Here is a 7,228-nt window from a genome sequence, read left to right on the forward strand (position 1 = left end):
ACTTCTCAAGACCTTACGCCTTCAAGCTCTCCTGAATGGACAATTACACAGGATTCTAGCGGCATTTGCTTTTTATAACAGTTTTCAGAATTAAATTTTCCTTGTAATTATTTTCCCCCCGATATTGACATAAGCAGTGACATGTCTCTCTCCTGCCCATCAGCCACCGCTATCACCTCCCTGGAGGCAACTAGTGCCATCTGGTTTCCTGTTTTTGCTTCCAGAGATGTTTAATCCAGATACAAGGAAACCCGTACACATATTATACTTTCCGATCTTTTGCAAAAATGGTAGCATGTGCAAGGATACACAACTCTAGTCTGGATTCTTGCTTCTTTTTTTCCCTTTGTCTTGGAGGTGGTCCCATACATCCAGGCCTACAGTATTTGCTTGTGCTATTTGTGGTTGTATTATAGTCCTCGCTGGGGGACATGTAGTTATCGCTCAGCCTTTGCTCTTCATGTAGTTATCTCGAGTCCTTTGCTATATCCATGACGCTGCTGCAGTGAGTAGCCATGGGTGCATATCGTTCCACCCACATTCAAGGGTATCTGTAGGGCAAATTCCCAGCAGGAATAGCTGCTTGCAGGATGTAACTTGGTAATTGGGAAAGACATTGCCACTAGAAAACGTTTTGATACTTGATAGGATTGATCTCCTTTTTCTTCTTCAAAATTATCTTGGCTTATTTTTGTGCAGCTGCTTTTTAAAAAACTTTTATATGATATGTAATACTTTCACCAATAATTATTTTTAAAAAACTTTTATATGGACAATTTAAAGCATATGCAGAACAAGGGAGAATAATGTCATGAACAGGCAGCACCAACAGTTTCCAACGTCCGGGGCCAGTTATGTTTCGACTCTACTCCCACCCCTACCTCTATCATTGGATCATTTTGAAACAAATCCCAGATATATTATTTGATCTGTAAAAGCTTCCATATATATCTCAAAAAGATGTAACCGCAAACAATCACTACAATATCATCCCCACACCTAAAAAGTTTAACAATTCCTGAGTCTGCGCCGCACTCAGAACCGCCACCATGGCTGCCTACAAGCTGGTGCTGATCCGGCCTGGCGAAAGCGCGTGGAACCTGGAGAACCGCTTCAGCGGCTGGTACCATGCGGACCTGAGCCCAGCTGGATACGAGAAGGCAAAGCGAGGCGGGCAGGCGCTACGAGATGCCGGCTGAGTTTGACATCTGCTTTACCTCAGTGCAGAAGAGAGCAATTTGGACCCTCTGGATGGTGCTGGATGCCTTAGACCACATGTGGCTGCCTGTAGTGAGGGCTTGGCGTCTCAGTGAGCGGCACTATGTGGGTCTGACTGGTCTTAAAGCAGAAACTGCTGCCAAGCATGGCGAGGCCCAGGTAAACATCTGGAGGCGCTCTTATGATATCCCACCACCACCGATGGAGCCCCACCATCCCTTCTACAGCAACATCAGTAAGGATCGCAGGTATGCAGACCTCACTGAAATCAGCTACCCTCCTGTGAGAGTCTGAAGGACACCATTGCCAGAGCTCTGCCCTTTTGGAATGAAGAAATAGCGCCCTAGATCAAGGAGGGGAAACGGGTACTGATTGCAGCCCATGGCAACAGCCTTCGGGGCATTGTCAGACATCCGGAGGGTCGTTCTGAAGGGGCTATCATGGAGCTGAACCTGCCGACGGTATTCCCATTGTCTATGAATTGGACAAGAACTTGAAGCCCATCAAACCCATGCAGTTCCTGGGGGATGAAGAGACCGTGCATAAAGCCATGGAGGCTGTGGCTGCCCAGGGCAAGGCCAAGAAGTGAAGGCGAGCAGGCAGACGACTTTCCCAAGGACACCCTCCCTCCCATCCATTCCTCTGCATCTCTCCCGTGCACATGCCACACTGACCACATCTGTAGGCATCTTAGGTTGTAGCTGCAGATGGGGACTGGTGGCTCCCAATTTTGCTTTAGCCATTTTGTCTCCTGCACCCACTCCCTTCATGCAATCTAGTCAGAATGGCCCTTCTGGGGCCTGGGTCCTCCGTCCAGGCCGAGGGAGACTCTTATATAAGAGAGTCCAGGGGTAATAACTCTGGTTTTTTTTGCTGGTGTTTTGTTTATGACTAAGGACCTGCTTGAGAGTAGGGGGCTAGGGAGGAGCCATATTAAGGTGTGACCAATGAGGAGAGGCAAGAGAGGCTGTTTGTGTTCCTGAGAGCAGTCCTGTGCTACTCTGCAGTCAGGTGAACTGACTGGGGGCTCTGGTCATTCCAGCGGAAGATGAACACCTGGTGATTCCAACAAACATTTCCTCCTTGACCCCCGAAAAGCTGGCTCCAGAAGATCGGGATCAATCCTGAATGTTTACGTGTTGTATGGACTTTTACAAAAAGAAAGCATATCTATATAAAATAATACAAAACAAAAACCCTTCTGGGGTTTTTAGTGGCGGTTGAACTCTTCCCACATGGGGTCATCACCAAATAAGCCATTCCTCACACCAAGGTGGGAGAGCTCCTTGGCCGGTAGGAGTCATCCCGCTGTGTTTTAGAATCCCTCCCCTGCCTCAGTGTCTCATGGCAGTGAAATGTCACTTGATCATGTCCAGCTGTGTCTTTCACTGTGTGCGTTCTGAATCATGTTCCAGTTGCTGGTCTTGTCACGTGGGCCCAGTAAGCATTTTGAGCATAACTACTAAATCTTTTTCAGATCAGTATGATAAAGGAGTGATGTACAATAAAAAAAAAAAGGTTTAACAATTCCTTGATATCATTGGGTAGCCTGTGAGATTTCCCCAATTGTCTCCCAAACATTTGGTATTTGTTGGTTCAAATAAAAATCCAAACAAGGTCACACACTGCACTTGGCTGGGGGCTGGTTTGTCTTCCTCTTTTTTCCCCCCTTGCCACATATTCGTGGAGGAAATGGGGTTGTCCTTTAGGCTTTACCAATCTGATGTCATCCTTGTGGTGTGGTTTCAGTGCATTTCTCTGTCCTTATCTTGACCAACAGATGAACCAGTTCAGCTTCCTTTAAAAAAGAAAAATGTTTTCATTGATTTTCTTTTTTAGAGAGAGAGGAAGGGAGAGGGATTAGAGAGATAGAAACATCAATGATAGACAGTAGGGTGTGCCTTCTGTACACACCCTACTAGGGATTGAGCCTGCAACCCAGGCATGTGCCCTGACCGGGAATCAAACTGGGGACCCCTTGGTTCATGGGTGGATGCTCAGCCACTGAGTCACACCGGCTGGTCTAGTTTCCATTTTTTTGGCAAGTCTTTCCTAGAGGCCATTGTGCCCTCTTAGCAGGAGATACTCAAGGTCTGCTTGTCCCTCCTTTTGTGACATGAGTAGCCACCTAGACCCATCAGGGATGCAGTTTTTACTTCATTCTGGACAATTACAAACACACAGAAAAGTTGGAAGAATGGTACAGTGAACACCCCTAGATTTCACAATTGCCATGTTGTTAAATATACTTTATCATACTGTATCTATTTATCTATTTATTCATTCCTGAGCCATCAATCCATCTCACGTTTTGGACACAAATCAAAATAAGTAAATGCTGTGTGTGTGTGTGTGTGTGTGTGTGTGTGTGTGTTGAAATGTACATAAATTTTACCATTTTAACCATTTTTAAGTGTAGTATTCAGTGGCATTAAATACAGTCACAATGTTGTATAACCAACTCCACTGGATTTATAGAATGTTGTCATTTTTCCAAACAGAAACTGCCCCCATCCCACACTAACTCCCCATTTCCCTCCTCCACCAGCCCCTGGGAACCATCATTCTACCTTCTCTATGAATTTTCCTCTTTTAGGGACCTCGTATAAGTGGAATATTTGTTTGGCTGTGCCCAGCTTATTTCACTTAGCATAATGTTTTCAAAGTTCACCCATGTTGTAGCATGTATCAAAATTTCCTTTTTTAAATTTATTTTTTGTTGACAGTATTCCAGATGTCTCCCCATTTCCCCCTGCTTTGCCCCCCTCCACCCAGCCCCCAGGCCTTCACCACACTATTTCTGTGTCCATGGACTGGAAATCAAACCAGCAAACTCTCAGTGCATGGGTCAACACCCAACCACTGAACCACACCAGCAGGGTGAATTTTCTTTCCTTTGAAGGATTAATAATATTCCATTGTATGTATACAACACAGTTTGTTTATTCATTCATCTGTTGATGGGATTTGGGTTGTTTTCACCTTTGAGCTATTGTAAATAATGCTGCTATGAATATTGGTGTGTAAGTATCTGTTTGAGTCCCAGCTCTTTTTTTATTTTTATTTTTTAAATATATTTTATTGATATTTTACAGAGAGGAAGGGAGAGGGATAGAGAGTTAGAAAATTCAATGAGAGAGAAACATCAATCAGCTGCTTCCTGCACACTCCCCACTGAGGATGTGCCCACAACCAAGGTACATGCCCTTGACTGGAATCGAACCAGGGGCCTTTCAGTCCGCAGGCTCTATCTACTGAGCCAAACCGGTTAGGGCTCTTTTTTATTTTTATTTATTTATTCTTGAGAAAGAAAGAGACAGACAGAGAGAGAGAGGCATTGATTTATTGTCCCACTTATTTATGCATTCATTGGTTGATTCTGTGTGTGCCCTGACTGAGGACCAAACTCCCAGCCTAGACATATTGGGATGATGCTCTAACTGAGCTACCGAGCCAGCGTCTGAGTCCTTGCTTTCAATTCTGTTAGGAGAGAAATTGCTGGATCATTCTGTTTAACTTTTGGAGGAACAAAGTTTTATATTCCTACCAGCAAAGTGTGTGTGTTCCAGTTTCTGCACATCCTCATGAACACTTGCTATTTTCTGTGGGTGTTTTGTTGTTGTTGTTGTTTTAATGGGAGCCATCCTAATAGGTGTGAAGCACTATCTCGTTGTGGTTTTGATTTGCATTCCCCTAATGACTGATGATGTTGAGCACCTTTTCATGTATTTATTGGTCATTTGAACAGCTTCTCTGGAGAAATGTCTATTCAACTTTGCCCACTTTTTAATTGGGTTTTGGCTGCTGTTGTTGAGTTGTAAGAATTCTTTACAATCTGGATAGAATCTCTTATCAGATATATTATTTACAAATACTTTTGAGTTTTAGTTGCCCTCTCAGCACCATCTGGGAACTAAATGGGGAGCAGGGCAGCAGAGGAGACCCCTGATTGAGGGAGTGGTGCTCAGGTGAGAGAGGAGAGGGCATGGTCTCAGTGGTGGGGAGAGTGGATGATTGCTAGTACCGTCAAGGCCCTCAACAAGGTCCCTCACTGGCGCTCAGATCAGAGGAACAAGAGGTGGACTGGAGGCCTGAGAGATGGAGCAGATGGAGGTGGGAGTGGCCACCTGACGCCTAGTCCTTTCCTGGATGAAAAGACCAACTGCCTGGAGGGGCAGGCAAGGGAGAGATGAGGACAGGGGCAGGGGCAAGTTACAAGTAGCATCCTTGCCCTGGCCAGTGTGGCTCAGTGATGTCCCATACACTGAAAGTTGCCAGTTAGATTCCCGGTCAGAGCACATGCCAGGGCTGCTAGCATGTGGGAGGCAGCTGATCAATGTTTTGCTCTCACATTGTTTCTCTCTCTCTCTTTTTTTTTTTTATATATATATTTTATTGATTTTTTTTACAGAGAGGAAGGGAGAGAGAGAGAGAGTTAGAAACATCGATGAGAGAGAAACATCGATCAGCTGCCTCCTGCACATCTCCTACTGGGGATGCGCCCGCAACCCAGGTACATGCCCTTGACCGGAATCGAACCCGGGACCTTTCAGTCCGCAGGCCGACGCTCTATCCACTGAGCCAAACCGGTTTTGGCTGTTTCTCTCTCTTACTATCCTTTCCTCTCTCTCTAAAAATCAATTTTAAAAGTTAAACAAAAACAAGTAGCATCCTTGACAGATGGTGGCTCAGGATTCAGCTGTCCCCTAACAATTCCACCTCAGCACTGTGCATAGGGAATTCGGGGATCCCCCAAAACCTCCAAAGGTGGCAGGACCCGCCACAATCTTCAAAGGTGGCTCCCCCAACAGGAGCCACTCCAGTGGCCAACACAGAGCCTGGCACAGGAGCCCAATAAATGTGGGCTCTGTTCATTTTCATGGCTTTACTCATCTTAGGGGACCCCTCTTTATCACCTCCAAATCTCTTATTTGTCCCCTAAGAATGTTGGATCTCACGTTAATCCCTGAGGCCCTGCCTAGAAGTCCCTCATTGTTCTCTTGAAATGTTGCCTTGAAATCCCACCTTATCACTTCAAGGACACAGGCAGGTGGTCTCCCGTTACCTTTTTTTAAAAAATATTTTTTATTGATTTCTTTGAGTTAGTGAGATAGATAGATAGATAGATAGATCAATGATGAGAGAGATTGATCGGCTGCCTCCTGCACACCCCCCACTGGGGATCCAGTCCCCAACACAGGCATGTGCCCTAACCCGGAATTGAACCATAACCTCCTGGTTCATGGGTTGGCACTCAACCACTGAGCCACGCCAGCCGGACTCCCATTACCTTTCTCTCTAGGAACAGAACACCTTCGCCTTTGTTACTAAACTAAAGGAGTTTGGTCACCTGCTCGTGTCAAAGCAAACGTGAGTTCGCAGCCAAGAAAGTACCGGTTTGTTAAGGGAATGGTGCTACGCCTGGAGCTTGTGTGCAAAGACCTGGCTCCTCCATGGCTTCTGGGGATGGGCTACATAGGGGAATGTTGCTGGTGGGCCAGGGTAAGGAAGGGGTAGCTGATCATTGCATCTGGTCCTCACGTCAGCCATGGCTCCATTCTGTCTGGTTTTGCAAGGATTTGGTGGGTGGTATCGGTCCATTTTCTTGGGTCTAGAGCTGAAATACAACTGAGGCCTAGATGTTATCTTCCTCTGTGGTCACTAGACCCGAGGCTTTGTTCCTAAGATTATTTGATGCCGACCAGAACCTCATTGTCCTGAAGGCTTAGTGATTAAGGGAGTGGACCAGCAAGGGAGAGGTGAAAGGGAGTGGGATGAGGCCGATTTGATCACAAGGAAAGAAAGGAGAGAAGGTCATATGAAAGAAATGAAGTGTCTGCGCAATTTCACACTTACCTAAGTTCAGCAGGAAGGAGGTGTCTTCCCCCCCTCCAACCCCCCCACCCCTACCGAGAACAAAGGAAGAGGATTGAGTTCTCATTTCCTGTGCATTCATTTGGGAGCCAGAAGTATAACTGAGGCCCCCCCAGTGGGCGATTCATTAGAGCCC

General features: G+C 45.9%; 1 pseudogene; it reads left to right on the forward strand.

The window, feature by feature from the left end:
• Positions 1-814: 814 nt before the first annotated feature.
• Positions 815-2,735, forward strand: LOC102434138 (annotated as a pseudogene).
• The last annotated feature ends 4,493 nt before the right edge of the window (positions 2,736-7,228 follow it).

Source organism: Myotis lucifugus, unplaced genomic scaffold, assembly GCF_000147115.1.
Source record: "Myotis lucifugus unplaced genomic scaffold, Myoluc2.0 scaffold_539, whole genome shotgun sequence".
Lineage (NCBI taxonomy): Eukaryota > Metazoa > Chordata > Mammalia > Chiroptera > Vespertilionidae > Myotis > Myotis lucifugus.